The sequence below is a fragment of the Myxine glutinosa genome, chromosome 2, assembly GCF_964187855.1.
Source record: "Myxine glutinosa chromosome 2, kmMyxGlut1.1, whole genome shotgun sequence".
Lineage (NCBI taxonomy): Eukaryota > Metazoa > Chordata > Myxini > Myxiniformes > Myxinidae > Myxine > Myxine glutinosa.
In genome coordinates, this window is record NC_136262.1 from 256,191,631 (window position 1) to 256,219,484 (window position 27,854).

At 42.4% G+C, this 27,854-nt stretch overlaps 1 long non-coding RNA gene across 1 annotated transcript; it reads left to right on the plus strand.

Annotated features, from left to right (window-relative positions):
- Positions 1–810: 810 nt before the first annotated feature.
- Positions 811–27,735, plus strand: LOC137420666 (uncharacterized). The gene is made up of 4 exons (XR_010983177.2): positions 811–885; positions 18,019–18,144; positions 25,741–25,833; positions 25,945–27,735. It is a non-coding gene; the product is annotated as an uncharacterized LOC137420666 (long non-coding RNA).
- The last annotated feature ends 119 nt before the right edge of the window (positions 27,736–27,854 follow it).

Here is a 27,854-nt window from a genome sequence, read left to right on the forward strand (position 1 = left end):
TACTGATGAGGTTTATCTGTACTTGTTGATTGTGCTTCTGACAACAGACCTTGAAAATCGCGTGACGAGACCTATTTCACTGAATGTTTTTCCTTGTTAATGCAGAAACACAATTCCATTGTGATCTTCTCCTGAAATTTTAGCCGTTTTGTTTAAGGTATCAGTTAATCCTGATCGATCTGTATTCTGCAGTTATGAAAAGTTGGATTTTAGCTTTATCGATGCGTAGAGAGGAAAGTCTGACAATGAGACGTTGATTGGATTTGATTGGTAAATGTGATGGATTAGTCACATTGGCTGCTTGATGTATAGTTTGCTTTGAGTTGTTGTGACTTGTGATCACAAGTTTTTGAAGATTATGATGAATGTGAATTAACGTTTTCTAAATGACAAGCTTGGTTTCTTCTCACCCAAACTAAGCTGTATTAATAACAGCCAATGTTGTTATAATCGTAGAGAACAAGAATGGAGGCTTTAAGTAAATTGTTGATGCTCATAACATCCATTTATTGTAACCCCTAATTTTTCAATTCAGTGTATGCAATAATATCTAGGCACGTCTTAGAATTTTTGGATTGGAGCCAAAAGTAATGGAACACGATTTTATTTCCGATTGTTTTTTTGTTGTTGTTGACAATGTAATTTTTTATGGGAGGGAATTGTGCAAGATTTTATAAGCTTTTTGGAACCATTATTTATTTATATACACATTACCATCACTGCTATCGATATACCACTTTGAATTATTAGTATACCTTTTACAACATTTATTTATTAATTTAAATGTAAAAACTACATGTCTCATTTTAAGGTGTGGTTGGAGCCCGTGTCCTCGATGAGGTCATGCATCCTTATTAATTTTCTCCTGGAATTGATACATTACAGGTATACAGTGATGTATTTAGTATTTTCAGTTGCAGTTATAAATTATTTATCGCAGGTCTTGGGTCCAGATGCCAACAGACGTTGGGGATATGGGGGCCTAGGTTAGGCCCCACAGGGTTTCTTCGGCATTGTCAGCCACTTCTGACCACAAAAACAAAAATGACTTTTTATCACGCCAGCATTTTCCTCCTTTTGAATCATGATCTCATTTTAAAATCAAAATTAGTTTGACCAACACTTTAATAACATGTCTTTGAATACTACATTGAAATATAGAAAACAAGATCAGTAAATGCATGTGCGGTTTGAGAAATACTTGAGGACGTATTCAACATTGGGCTTTTACAACTAAAATGTCCGCCAGTCGGCCATATTTCATCGCATCGCGAACCAAAGTGACGAGCTTATGTATACTATTGTCCTGTGGACGACTCTATTAAGACAGAGCGTCCATGGATAGCTAATCGAGCTTAATGAGGCGTTTCCAATTCAATGGCGGATCATACACGAGCAGGGGGGTTTGGGGGAGAATGCCGCGGCTTACCTAACGGTCTGACGATGTCTTCACCCTGCGAATCAATTAAATTCACACGAAACGAAATTAAAGTTGTTCGGGAAAATAATACAAGGGTTTATTTAATAAATATCGGGACAGGAAAAGAACGCGCCGGTAATAACTAAACCCCCCTAGTGAGCTCTCTTACACACGGACTTCGAACTACACAACAAATGGGAGAATGAATAAAATAACACGTCGTGTTTGTGTGTGCGAGTTTATCTGTCGATGCAGTGTCCATCAGGAATCGTCCAGGCTCCGGTGTTCACGCTCCGTCAGGCCTCACTGAGCGCCTCGCTCGCGCCAGTCTCGCCCGCTCAGCGGCATGCCTCGCTCACACGTGAACGCCAGAGAGGGGAATCGACGGCGCTCCAACGTTTCTCCAACGTCCATCAAGCAGGGCAATCTTCGGATCGCAAGAGAAGAGGTCCAAACGGGAACGAAAGGCAAACAGGGAAGAGTTCCAAGCAGGAAGGAAAGGCAAACAGGGAAGAGGTCTGAGCAGGAAGGAAGCCAAAACGAGCAGGGCTAAAATGCCGGTGAGCCAGTTGTTTTTTTTGCTCGTTCTCTGACGTCAGTTCTCTTCCTCTGCCACTCAGGGCCTCCCTTCCTTGTGACCTTTCACGCCTTTTCACGTCACCGGCGCTTCTCCTCCAACCAGTGTGTAGCTTCTTACCCATCTTTTCACTCCCTCCTCACTGATTGGCCGGGCGCCTTTGGTGTCACGTCATCGTGTGGCATGTCCTTCATCTTCCCTACCCTCCAATCAGCTACCTGCCTCCAACTCGCCCCTCCCCTGTCAATCACGAGTTCTCCTGGGCGTGACTCTCGGCCTGCTTGTGCGATGTTTGTTTTCATGCCGGCGTTATACGCGGCCACTTCCGGTCTGTTCTTCCATAAGTCATTGTGGCGGCGGGGGAGTTATTTAATGTGTGGTGCGCTAATGGGCCGAGCTATAATGTCTATTGGATGTATTGCCATAAGGGACACCGGGATGTTCACAGAGGGGACGACACACAATGGAATTAGCCGAATCCCTATAACTATTTAACATGCCCCATTCCTCGTAATGGGGACGAAGATACACCTTAATCCGAACAACCCGCCTGAACAGAACTTATTACATCACGATTCCCTATCACGACAACCGGACACCTACCTAGGCAGATCTACCTAAATCTATATAGGCCCTGACCCCAAGATTCATAACACTATCATGTATCGACTTTATGCCAAGTTTGAACAAAATCGGTCCATACATGTCCAAGATATGGTTGCGGATGGATGCACGGATGGACCAGACACAATCCATAAGTCCCCGTTTCGGACTAAGTCGAACGGGGGCTAATAATGCAAAGATTGACTATGGCATTCCAGAAACCCTTTTTTGCTCATTTGTAAATTTTTCATTGTCAATCTACATACAGTGCATTCAGAAAGTATTCAGACCCCTTCACTTTTTTCACATTTTGTTATGTTGCAGCCTTATGCTGAAATCGTTTAAATTCATTTTTTCCCTCATCAATCTGCACTCAATACCCCATAATGACAAAGACAAAACAGAATTTTAGAAAGTTTTGCAAATTTATTAAAAAGAAAAAACTGAAATATCACATTGACATAAGTATTCATACCCTTTGCTATGACACTTAAAATTTAGCTCAGGTGCCTCCCATTTATCTTGATCATTTTTGAGATGTTTCTACACCTTGATTGGAGTCCACCTGTGGTAAATCCAATTGATTGGACATGATTTGGAAAGGCACACACCTGTCCATATAAGGTATCACAGCTGACAATGCATATCAGAGCAAAAACCAAGCCATGAGGTCGAAGGAACTGCCTGCAGAGATCAGCGACAGGATTGTGTCGAGGCACAGATCTGAGGAAGCCTACAACAAAATTTCTGCTGCATTGAAGGTTCCCAAGAGCACAGTGGCCTCCATAATTCTTAAATGGAAGAAGTTTGGAACAACCAGGACTCTTCCTAGAGCTGGCCGCCCGGCCAAACTGAGCAATCGGGGGAGAAGGGCCTTGGTAAGAGAGGTGACCAAGAACCCGATGGTCACTCTGGCTGAGCTCCAGAGATCCTGTGTGGAGATGGGAGAAACTTCCAGAAGGACAACCATCACTGCAACACTCCACCGATCTGGGCTTTATGGTAGAGTGGCCAGACGGAAGCCAAATAGTTCAATCTTGGTTTCATCAGACCACAGAATCTTGTTTCTCACAATCTGAAAGTCATTTAGGTGCTTTTTTGGAAACTCCAAGCGGGCTTTCATGTGTCTTTCACTGAGGAGAGGCTTCCGTCTATGTTTCAGCAGAGATTTTTTTGTAGGCTTCCCCAAATCTGTGCCTCGACACAATCCTGTCTCTGAGCTCTGCAGGCAGTTCCTTCGACCTCATAGCTTGGTTTTTGCTCTGATATGCATTGTCAGCTGTGAGACCTTATATAGACAGGTGTGTGCCTTTCCAAATCATGTCCAATCAATTTAATTTACCACAGGTGGACTCCAATCAAGGTGTAGAAACATCTCAAACATGATCAAGAGAAATGGGAGGCACCTGAGCTAAATTTCAAGTGTCATAGCAAAGGGTATGAATACTTATGTCAATGTGATATTTCAGTTTTTTTCTTTTTAATAAATTTGCAAAACTTTCTAAAATCCTGTTTTCTCTTTGTCATTATGGGGTATTGAATGTAGATTGATGAGGGAAAAAATGAATTTAAACGATTTCAGCATAAGGCTGCAACATAACAAAATGTGAAAAAAGTGAAGGGTCTGAATACTTTCTGAATGCACTGTATTTATTTTTCCTTTGAACTTGACATATATTACTCGGCCAAGGATCAAACTTTAATCAAAACAATTGTTTATATACCCCGTTGCCCGGTTTGAAACCAGTTCAGGATGAACCGCATCAAAGAGGTCGCACCAGCCAACTGGTTGTGATGCTCCAAGCAGGGTCTTGGGCCTATTTGCCAGATTACCGTGTTCAGGTGGAACCCCTGAGTCAGTCGGGAAACATGTTGGGAATACCATGCGCCCAGTTATCAGATTAGCGACCTGAGTGGTGGTCGCCTGGACACAAGTGTGATTCTCTCTGGGCGCTAACCACCACAAACCCAATCAGTCCTTTATGGATGGATGTTTATAGCCTTTATGGATGTTTATAGCCAATGTGGCTCACGATCAAAACAACTCAAATCACTCCAAGTCCAGGTGATTTTATGATGGTGTATTTCAACAAACAAATGGGAGGCGATACAAGAAGCAATAATACTATTTGTCCAATTATCCCCTACACACCCGAGCATCTTACAAGTGGTAGCTCCTTATCTTACCTAAAATCTTAAGGCCTCAGACATTTCACGAAGAAGAAGAAGAATCAGCGAGAATGAGACAAGATAGAAATATCGTCACTACTCGATGGAGCATAGTATCCCTAAGGAGATATCCTGGCCTGGCGAGAAAACAGTTCCTGCTGGCAAGTGCAGGACAATGCAAGCCGGCATGAAGGAGAGGCAGGGCATAGGTAATGGGGGCTCTCGTTGAAGGGTGAAGGCGCTCCAGGCAGGGTGCATTGGTCTTGTTGACAGAACTCACAGTAGAACCACCCGCACCTTCTCCACCTGGTCCAAGGGCATCTTCAAACCACCCCTCCACCCCCACCCACAGTTCGGCACCCCCTCCCTTTATTCTGTCATGCCCCGCCTCAGCCTGTTATATAATTGCTCCGCTCCTCCCCCACACAGACGTTATTGCCCTATGAGCCCAGTTTGTGGGTGGGGCATGATGGGCATCATTCCATTATCTTTCACCCAGACAGATGGTGCTGGTCTGGGAGGTGGTTGTGGCGTTTCCCACCAAAACTCGTGCCTGTGCCCTGGTTTATCCTCATAAGGAACCTATATGACATCTTACAGAGGGATAGAACATTAAAAAGGTTTAAAAAATGGGAGAGCGGTTTTAGACAGGCACATGTGGGGAGAGCTGATAGCAGCTTGTCATATGGGTAATAATGCATTTCCTTTTGTAAATATAGGTTTTATATATAGGTCATATAGGTTTTTCCTCACACTTATATTAAAACATGTACTAAGGGAAATGACTATCATTATACTATCCAAAGTTACCCACTAGAAAGCATTCCTGTAACGATACAGACACACACACACACACAAAATATGGTGGCGCAACAAGGACGCCTCGTTTCTCAATCCCTGTCTTTCTCGACGTTTCCATCGCCTGAATCCGCTTGGGATTATTCATGTGCCTCCATTCTGAAGAGGAAAAATATCAAGACCTCAAAAGGTAGCGATGGCAGCGGAAATGATGCTGGAATTGAAAGGCTGAAAAGCATGAGTAGATGTGACATAGAGAGAAGGCCCGTGCGTGAACCGCCGACATAGGATCAGCACCGCAAACTCACGGACCATGGAATGCTTGAATAGATGTTGCTGCAGGATCCGAAGGTCAATAAAAAGTGCACACCTCAGAACAGCCGCGGCCACGAATGAAGTGGCAGGGCTACCATCTTTAATGAAACAATGAGTGTGGCGACGGAAATAAGGAAGAAAGCGAGCGCAAGGGGAACCATCGTGGCGGAGACACCGCATGGAGCGAACGGTCGAGGGAGCTACTAGGAGGCCTTGAGTGGGTTTACAAAGACCGTGGGGAATGGGATATTCGCAGCTGACGAGTGGGAGAAAAATCACTGTATGGGGCCAATGGTCAGAGACACGTGCATGGCTCGTAAAAGCAAGCTATGCATCCCCGAGCGAAGCGGCGAGGTTAATATATTGGACGGGATGCTAAATGGTCCATGTAGCGGCACCCGGAGTAGGAAGAAAGTGAGCGTGAATGGGAACATTGTGGCGGACATAACGACATAACGCATGTTGATAACAACTGAGGGAGCTACCGGGAGGCCTTGAGTGGTGCAACGGAAGCTCCATTCGTGACTCTCAATGGGGCGAGTGAGTTGGAGAGTATTTGAAAAATCACTCCGAACAAAGAGTCACAAGCCCCAAACAGAGAAAGTTCTGTGAAGTCAGTGTGGACACACCAGGCAGCCGGGGTGCGTCCTGCTAAGATAGACGGCTGCACCTTCCCCAAAAAGAAGCAGAGTCCTGCATCAAAGTGCAAAGCTACAATGGTGTTGCCTGGCTCAAAGGAAAGATCTAAGCAGTACAGTAATGACAAAAAGATTGAAAGCTGTAATGCTGAGGGGAGGGAGGACATCATTCTACACAGAAGGTGCTCTGCATCTGAAGCGAGGAGGTGGGTGGAGAAGGAGACCGATTCATGACTACAACAAACAGATACAAATGATAATGGGCAGAAGGAGGAAGAGGTACAAAGGGACAGAGGAGAGGAGAGGAGGAGGATGATGAGGACCAAAGTGATCTGGTAGAGAAGGTGGCTAATAAGATAGACGAGGTGCGATTGTTACCAACTGAAGAAAGACCATGACAAATTCGACTACATAATAATAAACACACAAAAGCACTAATCAGCAGAACAAACAAATCTTTAAAAAAAAAAAACCCACCAAATTAGAGTACAATTTTTGTACAAGCATGAACACAACAATCCAGAAAAGGTATGTCTCACTCACCTTGCAAAAAACTTCCAAAAACAGGTACAATTAGAAGATGTCATGCACCAAACCAAAACAGCAACAAATACAGCCCCAACAATTATGACAAAATTGCAAAAAGAAAAATACAAGATGAAATACCAGCAGATATATAGTGACAACTGGGAGAAAGACAAAATAGCAGGGAAATATCAAAAAAAAAAGTTGGACAGATTGAGGCTAGACAAAGAAGGATCACTGGAATAGCTAAGAAGAGGTCAGCTCAACTGGGATGGAGAATGAATCATTATTAATGCCCAAGACCAAGGACACTACACCAATGGATTTAAGAATATGGTGGGACTGAGTCAACTGGACAAGTGTAGGTTCTGCAAGGTAGAAACCGAAAGCATGAATCAGCTCCTATTGGGATGTAAAAAAAAACTCATGTCAGAACAGCTGTACACTCAAAGGCACAACAAAGTATATGTAGAGTGATCCACTGTAACATCTGCAGAAATTTCAATATCCTAGTTCCACAAAACCCATGGAAACATGAACCAAAAGCAATCATTGAAAACAAGGATATAATGATCACATATGACCTGATGATCCCATCCAGCGTGAACATTGAAAACAAAGCATGGCGACCGGACATAGTACTCAGGAACAAAAAGGAAAAGAAAGCATTGCTGATTGAGATATCAGTGCCCAGCGATTTTGGCCTAAATAAAGCAGAAATCAAGAAAATGACCAAATACCAAGACTTCAAGAATGAAGTGAAAAGATCCTGGAAGGTGAAGAGCACCGAAACTGTACCAGTGATCATTGGAGCAACGGGAATGATAAAGAAGAACCTTACAGAGATCTTAAAAACGAACTAAAGTTGGAGGCTCTACAGGGCTCAGTGACGATCCTGAAAAGAGCACTTGGAACTAAACTCTGAGAACAACAAAACTTCACAACTTAGCCCATGAATCACAATCCTTCAACAAAGCGGGGGTGGATGCTTCGAGTCCTTGGAAGACTTCGTTCCACCTTCTAACACCTAAATTATGGAGATAACAACCAACGACACACATACGCTTATTAGGATGCATATATGCTTCCTACGCCCCTTCTTTTCTATTTTCCAAAGTGCAAGTTTCAAGATTTTTTTCCAGTTTTGTCCTTATTTTCTAAACCTCTGTCATAACATGGTCTCCTTTCCTCCCACTTTTTTAATTTCCTCATATATTTTGCTGTTTTCTAACGTTTACTTCTTTGACCCACTTTTATTACCACCTTTGCTTCATTGTATCCTTGCCAATGAAGGCATCGTAACATTCATGGTGCCCATTTTTAAAGAGTCCTTCATGTAGCATTATTTTCGAATCGTTTTGTTTGTTTGTATAAATTGATAGGTAGACGTATCTTGAAACCAACTGCATTGAATTATTCTGGAGGAATCTCCACCTTTCACCCTGCCAGCGGAGATGACGTAAACCGAATAAGAATTGACACTTGCACATATGTGTTATTGATCGGTGTTACTGCATCCTGATTGTCTCACATCGAATTTCTCATCACCCTGCTTTTCTTTTTGTGATCTGTTCTTATCAACTTGATTTGTAAAACTGGAACAGCACTCGGTAGAGAGCATAGCTCCTCCAAGCTGAACAGTTTACGTTTTGTTTCCCACTGATTGGCAGGATCTGGGTCTGGACCTGAACCAAAATCAAAATATTGGGACTTATCCAACTCATCCACCAAGTTTTGTCATAATCAGTCGACCACTTTTTGGAAATATGCTAATTCTGTTTTTTGGCCCCATTTCTCAATTGCAAAGAAACACTTGGAAAATGAAAACATTCTCGTTTCCAGATCCGAATCTTCACCAAAATTGAATCAATTCATCCTTGTGACACCCAAACTTTCCACGAAGTTTCGTCCGAATCCGTCCATAACCTTTTGAGATATCCTGCTCACAGACAGACAAACATGGGTGCAAACCTTCGGTACCGTAAACTGGGGCTACTTTGAACATTTGTTTTCTTTCCCATAGAACCCTGGCTAATGTAATAAATATATCTCACTCCTTTCATTACTCAAATAGGGGGACTGAATGAAGCTAATGATAGCATGCATCAAAACTGCTTAGCTGTGCATATAAATTTTTTTTTTTAAAGAAATTAGGTGTTCAAAGTAACCCCGCGAATGGGGCTACTTTGAATCTGTGTGAATTTGCTATACATAGTCAAAGTAACCCCTCTGTTGGGGTTGCATTGAACGCTATAACTATTTAAAAAAATAAAATGAAACAAAAACAACATTTCAGAAAACTTTTTTAAAATAATACCGGTACTGGATATCAATTTTGGATTGTGAAAAAATTGAAAATCGGCATAATGAGGAATATGACACCATTTTATCATAAAACTTCCGTTAACAATTATATTACTTGTATTGCGCTTTACCAAGGCAATACAATCACAAGAAACATGTGAAATTACAGTAATACGGTTCCAATAGTGAAGAACAAATCGACGGAATGGACGGTGCAAAATAACCCTTTGTATAGAGGTCATATCACATTGGGGTATGTGTCCCCACCCTCCCCTCCTACTGCATTTTAAAGTTTTGCAGTTCCTTCGCATTGAATGTAAGTCCACCCCTTCTTTCCTCTTTTGGGGGACTCAGCAGTCTAACCAACTGGTTTACAGTAACATTACCCTCATCAGGTATGGATGGCCAAACAAATTTATTGTCAACTTTCTTCGATGACCTCATGAACTTCATAGTGCATTAATCTTCATCGACTATCACTAATTTGGCCACATAAAATTTGACAGACGTTTTCACTTGGAATTTTACAACATAATAGTTGCCAATGGATGGTACTATGTCATCTGGCAGGACTTCCTCTTCAGACTCGATGCTATCACTTATCTGATCCTCGCTTTCTTCTACTTCGCTTGATTCTGTCTCTGCGTCATCAATGCTGCCATCATCACTCTGTGACCCATGACTGATTATGTCATCGATGGCATTGCTGGTTGGTTCCTGTAAGTCCTCTGCACTTATGCTTTTCCCCGGCTCTACAGATATTTTCTTCCTTCTCTTTTTGGGGGGATCTTGCTTGTCTCCAACCCCACGCATGTTCTTCAGAATCCCTACGACTACTTCTGACACTGTTGTAGGTATGGCAGCATCATTTTCGTCACTGTCTGGTAGCCGCTTCAGAACCGTATCAGCATTGACAGGAAGAATCCCACATGTTCTGAAGCCGGAAACCAGATTCTGGCTTACTTCATCATCTTTCTCATACAGACTTGAGTATACTTTCTTCAGTAGTCTGGGAAAGGCATCCTTAGTGATCGTCTGGGCATTGCGTGTACTTTTCCACTCGTCTAGGACCCGTCGCCAGATTCTTTTCAGTGGGCCATGTAATGCTGCATCAAGTGGCTGAAGTAGATGAGTAGAATTTGCTGGAAGGCATGTAAATTTGATGTTGTGCTGCTCAGACAGTGTCAGGACTTTTGCGCTGAAGTGACTGCTAAGATTGTCCCCGATGATAACCTTGCATCCTGGGAGCCCTTTGGCATGGGGAACAAACACACTTTCAAACCAGTCACTGAAACAATGATTGTCAAACCACCCACTCTTACTCCGGTTGTAACGTGTATTTTTAGGACCCCCTTCAGTCCATGTGGTCCATAAATGTTCTGCCTTATACACCACATACGCTGGTACCATCTGTCCATCCACTGACCCGCAGAACATGATTGAGGTCAATGACTTGGTGCTATCACGAACACGTTCCGGGTACTTCATCCCTCTTCTGAAAATGCATTTTTTAGTTCCGGGATCATCAGACAAATTTGTCTCGTCATAATTAAAGATGTGCGAAGGCGGGACTGGTGTGCCATCTGCATTTTTAAGTGTCTGCTCCAAGTTCACAAAGTATTTCTTCACTGTCTCTACTGATACACCAGCTCTGACTTTCTTGATGTTCTGGCACTGTCGATGTCCTAGAGTGGGGTGACGCTTCATGAAATCATTTGCCCAATCAAATGATGGAAAATTATTGTGGAACTGCGCCACCATTCTCCCTTGTTTTTCCAGATAGGAATGTGCCAACATCCGGAGGTCTTTTAAATCAAATGGAAATCCCCAATCAGCGACAATCTTCAAATGATCGGCAAAAGCCTGCTCCTCTTCAATAGTGAATACTGTAGGATGTCCGGGTTTTTTGGTATGTTTTCCCTTGAGTTTATTGTGCAGTGTTCCCGCTGGAATGTTGAATGATTTGTGTGCCTCTCTTTGGCTCATTGTGCCTTGCTCCACTGCACGGACTGCCATATGTAGTTGCTCAGTTGTGTAGTTGCGGTACTGCCTGGAACCTTCAACCCGTTTGTACGTTCGGACCATGTTTTACCAGATCGGATACCTGAAAATGAACACGTGTAGGGTGAGGTATAGAATACAGACTTTAATATAATACTTGTGCTTACAGACATCCACAGAACAGCTTTACATTTGTCAATCAATGTATTATTTCCTTGGTGTTACACGATTTTCTATTACCGGGGTTACTTTGAACACGTTCAAAATAACCCCGATTGTGACGAAAACATGCATGGGTAATGGTCAATTGACCCCTGTGATCCTATACCCAAACCATATTGACTAAGATTTGGTACCCCAATAGAGTAATTATTACTTCATATTATGTTCGTATTTTAGGAAAAAATGAGTTATACTTACAAGTCAGGAGGTGAAAGTTTAAGACAGTTTGCTGCATACCATGTGCTCAGCATGAGGTGTCGGCCATTTTGAATCAGGCTTGGTCACTATCATTAATGTCCACATTTTAAATAATAAACAAACACAAAATCAATGAAACTAAATAATATCTTGTTTTATTTAAAACTTTTTTATTATTAACTAAATATATCATAAATCATTTTCTTACGTGTGTGTTCAAAGTATCCCTGTGATTCAAAGTAGCCCCAGTTTACGGTAGCGGAGGTAATGAAAAAGGCGAAATATTTCGTGCAACTACACAGATGCTATTACATCAATGGGACAAATGCGTACACACAGCATCAGCACTAGCTAGTGCCCATTGGCAGGTGGCATCATGAAAATGAGCAATTTCTCAGTGAGCTGCATGTACACAGGGTGTGCTTTGCTGCAAAAGCTCTATCAAAATGTTGCAGTAGAGAACGAATAACATTTGTACATTTACTTTGAGTGTTTATCATGAAATGCTGACACCATCTATATATATAAAACACAGTTTGTGTGTGTGTGTGTGTGTGTGTGTGTGTGTGTAATGTTACCGATAGACACCTAAACGGAGAGGCTCACGTACTTGATATTTGGCACAGACATGGCCATTGAGCCTGGGACGAACATGGCTGACCTAGAAATTTATTTCATAATATGCTTTTACCATATTTTTATCTCAGCGCGAAATATTATGACCGGAATCTGACCGGTTGCAGAGCAGCGCGCTGATTCGCTCAGAGCGATCACGTGATGTTCCCTGCCGCCATTAACTCAGTTACGTGTTCGCACGTATTTCAGAGCGAGAAGCAATTGCCTTTTTTCACATTTAAGCGACGAACATTGCCATTCACACCACATAGGTTTTTTTCCCTTTCATCTTTAGATTCATATTTTTTGCCATAACGTAGCGCATTATGGCTCTCTCGAGCTCGAGTTAGCCAATCACCTGGGAGCATGAGGCCACGTTGGCCACGCCCACGACAGGACGCAGAGTTGCAATCGATCGCTCAGAGCGATCACGTGATGTTCCTTGCCGCGCGACTATCTATATAATATATCACTCAGATCCCTCACAATCGACCACCACCACCTCCTCCTACAATACTAAATATCACTCAGATCCCTCACAATCGACCACCACCCCCTCCTACAATACTAAATATCACTCAGATCCCTCACAATCGACCACCACCCCCTCCTACAATACTAAATATCACCCAGATCCCTTGGAATCGACCACCACATCCTCCTGCAATACTAAATATCACTCAGATCCCTCACAATCGATCACCACCTCCTCCTACAATACTAAATATCACCCAGATCCCTTGGAATCGACCACCACCTCCTCCTGCAATACTAAATATCACTCAGATCCCTCACAATCGACCACCACCACCTCCTCCTACAATACAAAATATCACTCAGATCCCTCACAATCGACCACCACCCCCTCCTACAATACTAAATATCACTCAGATCCCTCACAATCGACCACCACCCCCTCCTACAATACTAAATATCACTCAGATCCCTCACAATCGACCACCACCCCCTCCTACAATACTAAATATCACCCAGATCCCTTGGAATCGACCACCACATCCTCCTGCAATACTAAATATCACTCAGATCCCTCACAATCGACCACCACCTCCTCCTACAATACTAAATATCACCCAGATCCCTTGTAATCGACCACCACCTCCTCCTACACTACTAAATATCACCCAGATCCCTTGGAATCAACCACCACCTCCTCCTCCTGCAATACTAAAAAATCACTCAGATCCCTCACAATCGACCACCACCACCTCCTCCTGCAATACTAAATATCACTCAGATCCCTCACAATCGACCACCACCACCTCCTCCTGCAATACTAAATATCACTCAGATCCCTCACAATCGACCACCACCACCTCCTACAATACTAAATATCACTCAGATCCCTCACAATCGACCACCACCCCCTCCGACAATAATAAATATCACTCAGATCCCTCACAATCGACCACCACCACCTCCTCCTGCAACACTAAATATCACTCAGATCCCTCACAATCGACCACCACCACCTCCTCCTGCAATACTAAATATCACTCAGATCCCTCACAATCGACCACCACCACCTCCTACAATACTAAATATCACTCAGATCCCTCACAATCGACCACCACCCCCTCCTACAATACTAAATATCACTCAGATCCCTCACAATCGACCACCACCCCCTCCTACAATACTAAATATCACCCAGATCCCTTGGAATCGACCACCACCCCCTCCTACAATACTAAATATCACCCAGATCCCTTGGAATCGACCACCACCTCCTCCTGCAATACTAAATATCACTCAGATCCCTCACAATCGACCACCACCACCTCCTACAATACTAAATATCACCCAGATCCCTTGGAATCGACCACCACCCCCCCCCCCCCTACAATACTAAATATCACTCAGATCCCTTGGAATCGACCACCACCTCCTCCTGAAATACTAAATATCACCCAGATCCCTTGGAATCGACCACCACCCCCTCCTACAATACTAAATATCACCCAGTTCCCTTGGAATCGACCACCACCTCCTCCTGCAATACTAAATATCACCCAGATCCCTCACAATCGACCACCACCCCCTCCTACAATACTATATATCACTCAGATCCCTTGGAATCGACCACCACCCCCTCCTACAATACTATATATCACTCAGATCCCTTGGAATCGACCACCACCTCCTCCTGCAATACTAAATATCACCCAGATCCCTTGGAATCGACCACCACCCCCTCCTACAATACTATATATCACTCAGATCCCTTGGAATCGACCACCACCTCCTCCTACAATACTAAATATCACTCAGATCCCTCACAATCGACCACCACCCCCTCCTACAATACTATATATCACTCAGATCCCTTGGAATCGACCACCACCCCCTCCTACAATACTATATATCACTCAGATCCCTTGGAATCGACCACCACCTCCTCCTGCAATACTAAATATCACCCAGATCCCTTGGAATCGACCACCACCCCCTCCCACAATACTATATATCACTCAGATCCCTTGGAATCGACCACCACCCCCTCCTACAATACTATATATCACTCAGATCCCTTGGAATCGACCACCACCTCCTCCTACAATACTAAATATCACCCAGATCCCTTGGAATCGACCACCACCCCCTCCTACAATACTATATATCACTCAGATCCCTTGGAATCGACCACCACCTCCTCCTGCAATACTAAATATCACCCAGATCCCTTGGAATCGACCACCACCCCCTCCCACAATACTATATATCACTCAGATCCCTTGGAATCGACCACCACCCCCTCCTACAATACTATATATCACTCAGATCCCTTGGAATCGACCACCACCTCCTCCTACAATACTAAATATCACCCAGATCCCTTGGAATCGACCACCACCACCTCCTACAATACTAAATATCACCCAGATCCCTTGGAATCGACCACCACCCCCTCCTACAATACTATATATCACTCAGATCCCTTGGAATTGACCACCACCCCCTCCTACAATACTATATATCACTCAGATCCCTTGGAATCGACCACCACCTCCTCCTACAATACTAAATATCACCCATATCCCTTGGAATCGACCACCACCCCCTCCTACAATACTATATATCACTCAGATCCCTTGGAGTCGACCACCACCTCCTCCTGCAATACTAAATATCACCCAGATCCCTTGGAATCGACCACCACCTCCTCCTACAATACTAAATATCACCCAGATCCCTTGGAATCGACCACCACCTCCTCCTACAATACTAAATATCACCCAGATCCCTTGGAATCGACCACCACCCCCTCCTACAATACTATATATCACTCAGATCCCTTGGAGTCGACCACCACCCCCTCCTACAATACTAAATATCACCCAGATCCCTTGGAATCGACCACCACCCCCTCCTACAATACTAAATATCACCCAGATCCCTTGGAATCGACCACCTCCCCCTCCTACAATACTATATATCACTCAGATCCCTTGGAGTCGACCACCACCTCCTCCTGCAATCTATATATACTAGGGCATGCCCGTACTATATCTATATCTAAAATTATATCCCCCCCCTCTATTTACATGAAATGGTTTGGTCCAAAGCGAACGGCTTGCGAGTGGTGACAATCCCCCCCCCCTCTATTTACATGCAATGGTTTGGTCCAAAGCGAACGGCTTCCGGAGTTTGGTAAAGAAATCGCCATCGCGTGCACAAACGCGCAGGAAAGCGAATGAATCGCAAATTCGTTTTTATTAGTTGTAAAACATAGTTTAACGCCAACATAGTTTGCAAACGTGAAATAAATGAATACGCTCTCAAATGTGCCATCCGAGGCAGAGTGTGCCCGCCACGTTCGGCACACGCGATCGTTCGCTGCTCTCTGATTGGTTGAATCGTTTTTTGGACATAGCTCGGTAAGTAATTGTCCGATTAATATGAAACCTTGAAAAGGCACATCCTCGGGTCCCCAGCAATATACCTGGCAAGTTAAAAGTATATCGGACCCGTGGTTGTCGAGAAACAGCGGTCACAGACAAACGTACAGACAGACAGACAGAGATTACTGGAATTATAGATAGACTAGGGCATGCCCGTACTATATCTATATCTAAAATTATATCCCCCCCCTCTATTTACATGAAATGGTTTGGTCCAAAGCGAACGGCTTGCGAGTGGTGACAATCCCCCCCCTCTATTTACATGCAATGGTTTGGTCCAAAGCGAACGGCTTCCGGAGTTTGGTAAAGAAATCGCCATCGCGTGCACAAACGCGCAGGAAAGCGAATGAATCGCAAATTCGTTTTTATTAGTTGTAAAACATAGTTTAACGCCAACATAGTTTGCAAACGTGAAATAAATGAATACGCTCTCAAATGTGCCATCCGAGGCAGAGTGTGCCCGCCACGTTCGGCACACGCGATCGTTCGCTGCTCTCTGATTGGTTGAATCGTTTTTTGGACATAGCTCGGTAAGTAATTGTCCGATTAATATGAAACCTTGAAAAGGCACATCCTCGGGTCCCCAGCAATATACCTGGCAAGTTAAAAGTATATCGGACCCGTGGTTGTCGAGAAACAGCGGTCACAGACAAACAAACGTACAGACGTACAGACGTACAGACAGAGATTACTGGAATTATAGATAGATAAAACACAGTTTGTGTGTGTGTGTGTGTGTGTGTGTGTGTGTGTGTGTGTGTGTGTGTGTGTGTGTGTGTGTGTGTGTAATGTTACCCATAGACTCCTAAACGGAGAGGCTTACGTGCTTGATATTTGGCATAGACATGGCCATTGAGCCTGGGACGAACATGGCCGAACTCAAAATATTTGACGATCCATATTTTTTATTCATATTTACCTCAGCGCATTTCAGCGCACGGAATCAACGGAATCAGAGCAGGTGGGCGCTGATTCGCTCAGAGCGATCACGTGATGACGCTATGACGCTATGAACGCTATGACGCTATGAAAAAAAAAATCGCTATGACGCTATGAAACGCTATGAACACGATGACGCTATGAACGCTATGACGCTATGATGCTATGAAACGCTATGAAGCTATGAACGATATGACGCTATGAAAAAAAAATCGCTATGACGCTATGAAACGCTATGAACGCGATGACGCTATGAACGATATGACGCTATGACGCTATGACGCTATGAAGCTATGAACGATATGACGCTATGAAAAAAAAATCGCTATGACGCTATGAAACGCTATGAACGCGATGACGCTATGAATGATATGACGCTATGACGCTATGAAGCTATGAACGATATGACGCTATGAAACGCTATGAACGCTATGACGCTATGAACGATATGAACGCTATGACACTATGAACGCTAAGACGCTATGAAAAAAAAAAATCGCTCGCTTTCCCAAGGGGCTCGCTCTCCCCCCGTCCCCCCCCTCCCCTCCCCCGCCCGGCAATGCCGGGTACCTCTGCTAGTCACTTATAATGGGAAGAACCTCGCATAAGGGAATGCTCCCTGGGCAGCGTTATGGATTCATCCACATGATCAGTGCCAATAATGTAGGACCTGTAAAAACACACCTTTGTTGGCCCTATTGTTTCTTCCTTGTGTGTTTCCTTTTACCTCCAACTTTACTTGCTTTCCAACTTCTTCTTTGTAATCTTATCCAGGTATTGAGGCTCGTGGAATAGCAGAACAACAGGGGGCAATGAGTCAACAAACAGAATGGGCAAAGGGAAAACAGCAGGACAACGACAAACAGTTGTACCGGAGGTGCAGAGGGAAGGGAATTGCAGGTAAGGGTGGTTTTCATGTTTTGTGTTTCTGTCTTTGTTTTTATCTCTCTCTACCAGTCAAGATTTTCATATTTTCAGCATCCTTGCATCCATCGTATACTTTGACTTTAAGTTGGGATTTTTCCAAACGTTTCATAATGACGATTCTGTTTTTCTGATAAAGTCATTAAGACAGAAAAAGTAAACTTTCCAGTAAGATCATCAATTTTGGCAAGCCTGGTGTTGTCCTAATGGTTAAGGTGACTGGCTTGAGATTCCGTTGAAATAACACCAAGTGGGTCGTTTCAGCTTGCCATCTTTCCAATGTCAGCAAAATGAGTACCAGTGGTAATGGGGGCATTGATTGCATCAGTGGGACAGTGTTGGTGAAAACCTAAGAAATTCCAAGTTATATGTATATCTTAGCAACTTTAACAAAGAAATCCTCTTCCGATTAATAGCTGAGTTGTTTGGGTTAGGGTTAGGGTTCGGGAAAAGTTTGAGGATCAGTCACAGAGGCCTGTCGTCCTGACCTGTGGCCATCTTTAAGGGAATTGCGTGTATGCATAAAGTCAGCTGCCCGTTTGGTTACCGTAAAATATGAGGTTGCACCTTCGCCAAACAAGATCACCACGCGTTCATGGTTTGCTTCGAAGTTGGCACGTTCTGCATGAAAAAAATTGACGACATCCTGATGCTCGATTTTAAGGAGATCCCTAATTGCATGACGGAGAAAACTTCTGGACTATACTCTGAAACAACAAACAACATGAGATGAATGAACATGATGGCCTATATATCTTATATATCCGATATATCCTTGTCACATACCCGACCTATTCACCAAATTTCAGCCGAATCCATCCATAACCTTTGGCCTATGTTGACCTTTTGGCCTATGCTGATCTCAAAAATAGTTGGTGGTTGAATTCAGTTAACTGATATGAAAATCCTATTCAAATATCAAGTCAATTGGATGGAAATTGAGGATTTTAGAAATATGAAAAAGAGTGGTTGACCTTTGGCCTATGTTGACCTTGTGACCCATGTTGATCTCAAAAATAGTTGGTGGTTGAATTCAGTTAACTGATATGAAAATCCTATTCAAATATCAAGTCAATTGGATGAAAATTGAGGATTTTAGAAATATGAAAAAGAGTGGTTGACCTTTGGCCTATGTTGACCTTGTGACCCATGTTGATCTCAAAAATAGTTGGTGGTTGAATTCAGTTAACTGATATGAAAATCCTATTCAAATATCAAGTCAATTGGATGAAAATTGAGGATTTAAGAAATTTGAAAACGTTGTTGACCTTTTGGCCTATGTTGATCTCCAAAATAGTTGGTGGTTGAATTCAGTTAACTGATATGAAAATCCTATTCAAATATCAAGTCAATCGGATGAAAATTGAGGATTTAAGAAATTTGAAAACGTTGTTGACCTTTTGGCCTATGTTGATCTCAAAAATAGTTGGTGGTTGAATTCAGTTAACTGATATGAAAATCCTATTCAAATATCAAGTCAATCGGATGAAAATTGAGGATTTAAGAAATTTGAAAACGTTGTTGACCTTTTGGCCTATGTTGATCTCCAAAATAGTTGGTGGTTGAATTCAGTTAGCTGATATGCAAATCCTATTCAAATATCAAGTCAATCGGATGAAAATTGAGGATTTTAGAAATTTAAAAAACGTTGTTGACCTTTGGCCTATGTTGACGTTTTGACCTCAAAAATATATAGGATTTTGTCGGACCATGAACTCTACCATTTGGTTAAGTTTCGTGAAGATCGGTTTAAAATTGTGACCTCTAGGCAAGTATAAGTGTGCGGACAGACAAACAAACACACACACACACACACACACACTCACACACAAACACACACACACACACACACACACACACACACACACACACACACACACACACACACACACACACACACAAACCAGTGATCAACAAACTTGTCAATTTTTTTTTTTTTTGCCAAGTACCAAGAAAGGCGTCATGCCGAACACGATGCTTGCAAAATCCACCGCCACTCCCCTTCCCCTCCCCCCAAAAAAGTTGCCATGGATACTTCAACTTTTCCATTTCATTAAGATTAAAATTAACAATCATAATGAAAGCTCAAGTCAACCGCATGAAAAGTGATTCTTTTTCACATGAAAATTGATGATTTTAGAAGTTTGATCTTGAGGTGACTGTTGACCTTTTGACCTCAAAAATAGTTGCTTTCCCAATTCAGTGTTCTAATGCAATATGTAATTATTATTCAAATTTGAAATCAATGGAATGGAAAATGACGATGATTTTTCAGACAAGAATTGATGATTTTAGAAGTTTGACCTCAAGTTGACCTTTGACCTTTTGACCTCAAAAATCGTTGGTTTTCCAATTCATTGATTCAATATGCAATTGCTGTTTAATTTTCAAGTCCATCCTCGGATGAAAAATGACGATTTTAGAAATGTGACCTGAAAATGACCTTTGACCTAAAAATCAATAGGCTTCTCAGTTGAGACTACCTCTACATCTTGGTAAAGTTTCATAACGATCGGTTTAGAATTGTGACCTGTCGGCAATTGACAAACAAACAAACAGACAGACAGAATAACGCACAAGAAATCTTCGATTTTCTCAAGTAATAAACAGGCAGACTGGGGTTGAAAACAACCTCCATCCACCTTTGGTGGCCAATGATTTACCTGTTCGCAGAACATTTCAAACACCTGTCTTAAGAATGTACGTACAGTTTCTACATATCTGTGACGTAGGGCAAAGGTCACGGTCATAGGTCACGGTATTTAAGAAAAGCAGGAATCCTCCATCGGACAAAGCTGAAAAGCCCAACTTCCACTACTACGTGGAAACATCTTTCGAAGACGACATCACCAGCTGAAAAAAAGTTGACATGTCTTTCTTCACAACAACAACATGCTATTATGTGTTTGACAACATGGAAGTAATGGACATAATTGCCATTTTTCTCCATGTAAGTCACTCAAACACCCTAACAATTTATGTTGTTTTTGTTGATGATGATGATGATGCTGATGATCGAATCGTACTCATCCCTCGGATTTTGAGGAGAGCAGGAGAAGCCATTTTGGAGAGAATATTATGTTATGGACAAATCGATTCGACATTTCTTCATTTTTAAACAAGATTGGCTTCGTATCAATCAATTGACCTAAGCACACCGAATATGAGGAATAACAACTCCGCCATGTTGTTATTTTGCAGTGTCAGGATTGCCAATAAAAGGGGAAAATCCATGAATAATTCAGCCTGAAAACTTGCCATGTTTTGTTGCTTTTGAACGACACCAAAAAATAACATGGCCGTCCCAACTCACTATTCATTTCCTTTTTCCAGATTTAGCCACCGATGACATCACCATCTACAAATGCAATCTTTGTATTTTAAAGTGTCATGTGAACAAACAGCCACACTTATCTTCCTCCTCGGAAATTAGATTTTAGTTTGGAGAAAAGATTAGAAAAACCATAGAGATTAACATGTCATTATGAGGGTACCATTTAAGTTGTTAAGCAATTAAAGAAAATTAACATAGTCGATTGTTTTGTGATGTTGTTGAGGACCATGACTCGTACCTACAAATTGAATATTAAAGAAAGTCAACTGCTGATGGAAGAATGGGGATAAAACAGGGTTGGCAGGATCGCCTAGAAGTACTCACACTCGCTTCTGAGCTGTCTAGCCTGGGTTCGAATCCCGACCCAGCTACAATCTGTTATTCGGGTGTTTCGCAGGTAGAGTGATTCATCGGTGTGTGTCGTCCGTCGAATGGATGTTAAACAGGGCATCCTGTCTGCCGGCATTAGTTGGTGGATGTTAAAGGTGCCACGATGTTCTTCATGAAGAGTGGGTGAGCTATCGCCGGCACCTTAAATAAATGACAAATTCCTGCCCTAACCTATCGGGGGAATTAACCTAAAACTGAAATGTTTTTACTCACACAGTATTTGCTGTATGGAATAGTTGGCGAGAAAGGTCAGTGAGAGTAAGGACAGTTGATAGAGTTAAAGCGGATTTTGATGTATTCTTTGAATTGAGAATAAAGGCCGACTAGGCAGGTATGAGGGTGCAGGTGTCTGTATTAGATGGCGAGTGCATGTTTATGAGCCAGGTTTGTGAGCTCAGAGTGTGCAATGAGAGAAGCTGTCCAGGGCCCCGGGTACTCTTCGCAGACCCCGGGCCCTCTTCGTGGATCCCGGACCTTCTTCGTGGACGGTGTCCCTAATGCTTCCGAGATCCCCGAGAAGGTCCCAGGTTCCTACGTTGCCGGTTCCGAGCTCCCTGGGTTCTACTGAGCAAAGCGGCTCACTTTTTGTACATGTATCCACTTCCCACCCCCCATGCTAGCCCTCACTCACTCCCATCCCTTTTACTAGGTATTAAACGTCATGATTAAACAATAAGTTTTGACTGTCTTATGTAAGCAGAAACAGAATATCTAGCTTTTTGTATTGGCAACGCGGCTCCAGCTCCCCCGAAAAGCACCACCGTCAAACAACACCCCGTCCTCCAATGTTGCAAAGGTTCACAGGGCTCCGAAAAGTTCTCTTTACGAGCGCACATGAGACAAAGCGACCGCACGAGCTGAAAGCCAGACCGAGAGAGGGACTGAGCGATTCTTCTTCGTCCTGCTCTCGAACCTTCCCGATGACGTCCCACTGATGTCCAATCACCCGAGCTCCGTCAAAATACCCCATGGTCTTGCTTGACCAATGACGAACTCCGTCATTTAGGGGGGAGGAGGGGAAGGGGGTGGAGGGGGGGAAGGGGAGGAGGAGGGGGGAAGGGGGAAGGGGAGGGGAGGGGGAGGCAGGAGAGGTAGGGGAGTGGCTCACTTTTCTGAGTGAATGTGGCTCACGTTTCTGAGTTAATGTGGCTCACATTTCTGAGTTAAGTGTGATGCCGATTAGGAAGAAGAAGAAGCCTTACTACCAAATTCGTACACTTCCGGAATTGTTTGATTTATTTGTATTCAAATGTCTGGTAATTGTTTTGGATTTATTAATGCGAATGTGTACTTGTGTATAACTGTCATCAATTTGAAAAGGCTTCGGCACTATCGAGCAAATTTTTTTAAACTCCAAAAAAACGAACTTTTTTTTTTCTATTTTTTTTGTTGTTGTTTGTTTGCCTAGAACACTCCCAGGCACTCACTGATGAACCTCTGAAAGTTTGATGAAGATCCGTTCAGCCATCTCTGAATAAAACGCAGACACACAGACAACTCGCGTTTATATCTATCTATATTATATATTATTATTTATATATCTCTCTATATTATAAAATAAAGTTTTTGTTTGTTTGTCTGTGCAAGCTAATCTCCTGGATGGTGAAAGATAGGAGGAAACCTCTAATACAAAAAATGTCGGGACGGGCCCCGGGAAGGTTTTAGGCTAGGTGGCGAGGCCGGTTGAGGCCGCTTCGGCCGGGCCAGGCCCATTTCGCAATTAAAAGCTGAGCTGAATTATAGTAGTCAATCTTCTACGGCCGCAAGTAAAAGCTGAATTATGGTAGTAAATTCATTCAAAAAGAACCAAAAATGTCGGGACAGGCCCCAGGAAGGTTTTAGGCTAGGTGGAGAAATCGGTCGAGGCCGCTTTGGCCGAGCTGGGCCAATTTCGCAATTAAAAGGTGAGATGAATTATAGTAGTCAATCTTCTATGGCCACGAGTAAAAGCTGAATTATAGCAGTAAATTCATTCAAAAGGAACCAAAAATGTCGGGACAGGCCCCGGGAAGGTTATAGGCTAGGTGGCGAGGCCGGTCGAGGCCCACCTCGGCCGAGCTGGGCCCATTTCACAATTAAAAGCTGAGCTGAATTATAGTAGTCAATCGTCTACGGCCACGAGTAAAAGCTGAATTATAGCAGTAAATTCATAAAAAAAGAACCAAAAATGTCGGGACCGGCCCCGGGAAGATTATAGTCTAGGTGGCGAGGCCGGTCGAGGCCGCATCGGCCGAGCTGGGCCCATTTCACAATTAAAAGCTGAGTTAAATTATAGTAGTCAATCTTCTATGGCCGTGAGTAAAAGCTGAATTATAGTAGTAAATTCATTCAAAAAGAACCAAAAATGTCGGGACTGGCCCCGGGAAGGTTATAGGCTAGGTGGCGAGGCCGGTCGAGGCCGAGCTGGGCCCATTTCACAATTAAAAGCTGAGCTGAATCATAGTAGTCATTCTTCTATGGCCGTGAGTAAAAGCTGAATTATAGTAGTAAATTCATTCAAAAAGAACGAAAAATGTCGGGACGGGCCCCGGGAAGGTTATAGGCTAGGTGGCGAGGCCGGTCGAGGCCGCATCGGCCGGGCTGGGCCCATTTTGCAATTAAAAGCTGAGCTGAATTATAGTAGTCAATCTTCTGCGGTCGTGAGTAAAAGCTGAATTATAGTAGTAAATTAATTAAAAAATAACCCGGGCAATGCCGGGTGCTTTCAGCTAGTCATATATATATCTAGCCCCGGGATATATATATCAGGATTTAAATTTAATTCCAAAATTCATCCAGACGTCTATTCTCTTTCAAACATTCAAACCGACAGAGGTAGTTATTTATCACAGCATCTGTAGAATTTTCACCCTTTCACTCAACTCCATTTCGCTGTTATTTGGTGGAGCAAAAAGTCAACTGAGCTTTATAGATATTTAGATTATTATAATATATATATATATATATACTGGGAGAATATGCACTCTACCAGTATGCTCTAAGTGCAGTAACAGTATAAAACATGAAATAAAAAGGTAAGGTATTTGCGTTTATATGGAAATAGTTCAGTGTTTTAAAGATGTGATGTCAGAAAGGACCTAGTTATACATTATTCTACAGTTCATGGGTTTAGCATGGATTATCAAGAGTTTAACATAAAATTTAATGGTGTGCTTTTTAAATCTCATAAGATGAGCATTTTATGACAAATGAGCTTTGAATTATTGTCTCAGGTGTAGAAGTGACCTGTAGACTTGCACATTTTTTTTTTTACATCTTTAGCGTATACATGGCGGTGATGCAACGTTGATGCTGATGCATCCCATGTAAACATTCCATAAACCCACATAGGCCTAACCTCATTGAAGTTCATTGTGAAAATGCTTTGGTTCTTTCTGCTGTTACATCTCACACGACACGCCATAACAAACGAGCCTCCTTTAAACAGCCTCATTTCATGAAGGTTTATTGCTTCTTTCCGTGCTGCTCACCTGTTCACAATTTCATCACGATCGAGTGTACAATGAAGTTCAAATGAGCTAAAGGAAGCAACCCCAGGCATCCCTGTCATGGACTCTCAGGCTCGCTCTCATTCGGAGTCCTTTCATTGTTTTCGTGAAGGATGATGTATTCCATTCATTGACTTTCTTCTACAAAAGGTGTCTTTCAAGCTCCACCATTGCAAACCTCAGTAATAAAATGTCCGCCAGCCAGATAAGTTACAACTGTGGCATTGCGAGTCGTGCAAAAGAATAACAAGATTGCTGCAACAGGGTTATGAATAAAACAAGAATGTAAAAAATAAAAATCCTCAGGTGTGGAATCATAAAGATGCTGTATTGATTCACAATTCACTTTGCCTCGACTAGGCCTGAGGGTCGGGGTGGCCACGAGACCCTCCGGTGGTCTGTCACCTGCTCTTTGAGGAGAAATTGAGGAGGTTGAGTGATGAGCTACCATAGGTTTGTTGTGGCACGAACAACAATATTAAATATTTTGGAGTAATATGTTGAATGCGTTTATGATGTGAGCTGAAAGTTTTTTTGCTGTTGTTGTTTTTTTTTAACCCACAGTAGGATGAAGGAGATGCAGGCCTCAGGAAAAGCTGCGGGGATTCACCATGACAGGTAGTCTGTGATCGTGGGGCTTCGACTACATTGCGCTCGTGGACACGGAGAACTACCTTTGATATGTTGCCAGATTGTAAAAACGTTCCTGCCAGTTTAATCACGCGCGCAGTGCCGCCATTTGTACATTCCCAGGAGAGATCGTTTTCATTTTCCTGTTCGGCTCCGCCATCACAGCCGTCGTGCTCAAGGCAAACTTGTTATGGGGTAATCAGCAGCGGCCAGAGCCGCTGGATTTGAATCCAGGAGCCTACGATTCGGTCTGTAATTCTCATTTGTACAACTTTCACTAACGGTGCCTCAAAGCGCCTGATAAAGGAAGCCGCCATTTTCTTTTCGCAATGACCTGTTTAGGAATTCATTTAGTCTCAGCAATGTTCACTTCTGTAAGGCCATCAAAGTCGAAAACGTGGAATTATTGTGTCACCTGACTACAAGGGCCGCTGTTTGTGGGCCCTTGGCGATGAATTGAAATATGCCGTTAAAAAAAGGAATGAAGAGAAAATGTATGCCGGTAGTTTTTGCTTTGGATAGCCGGCTAAACGTGTGTAAAGGCGTTAGGCTTTATATTATATTCGTGGAATACAATAACGAACCGTGCATGCTTCGTATGTAGGGACATAATAAATAGAAGCTTCACAAGCATCACTGACCTGCTACTAGATATCAATTTAGATTTATTTATTCATTTATTTTACGGACGCCTTTATGGTTTTTACGTAAATTTTCATTGACACAGTTTACACTTTTATTTGTGTACACATTGACACTTTTATTTCACAGTTTACAGTGATAGAAATTGTGATTTTCAAATGATAGATATCCATTGAGTTTTTTTGTTTTTTTTTCTACAGACGTTTTAAAGTTTTTTATATAAATTTTTATTTCCGGATGTTTTTTCATTGTCCCATTCTCAGGCATTATTGTCAGGTTGATTTCGCAGTTTACAGTTATAGAAATTACTGTTTTCAAATGCTAGATGTCGATTGAAGTTTTTTTTTTTGTGTGGACGCATTTACGTTTTTTTAGCGTAAATTTTCATTTACAGATGCTTTTTCTTTTTGCCACTTACAGACATTATTGTCAGGTTTATCTTAAATTTTCACTTACAGATGCTTTTTCTTTTTTTTCATTTACAGGCATTATTGTGAGGTTTATCATAAATTTTCCTTTACGGATGCTTTTTCTTTTTTTTCATTTACAGGCATTATTGTGAGGTTGATTTCACAGTTTACAGTTATTGAATCACAATCTTCAAATGTAGATGTCTTTTGAGGTTAAAAAAGTTTTTTTTTACAGACGCAATTAAGCTTTTTCATGTAGATTTTTATTTATGGACACTTTTTCTTTTTTTCATTTACAGACATAATTGTCATGTTTATTTCACAGTTTACCGTTATAGAAATTACAATTTTCAATTGCTAGATATTGATTGAGGTGTTCTTTTTTAACGGACGTGTTTATGGTTCTTTACATAAATTTTCATTTACAGACGCTTTCCGACGGTTCTGTTATTTTACCCGGTGTACCGTCTTGGATGCCCGTTGGCATGCCAAATTTCAGCTTTTTACGACACCTGGAAGGTACCAAACATTAATATCAGTCTGATATCAATATCAGAAAGAGCTTTATGTATTAGACAAGATCATGCATGGCATGGTACATTGTGAGGAGGCCATACATTGCCTCCAACAACTGATTATGTAATTTGAATAAAAATACACTCTTTTTCATGCACGTCTGCGGTAGTTAGCTGTGTATGCTGCACCATATCTAACCTCTTCCATCCCCTCCGACTGCATCGTTAAATGCCCATCTATTCAAATACTGACGTCGTTATTCTACTAGCTGTCACA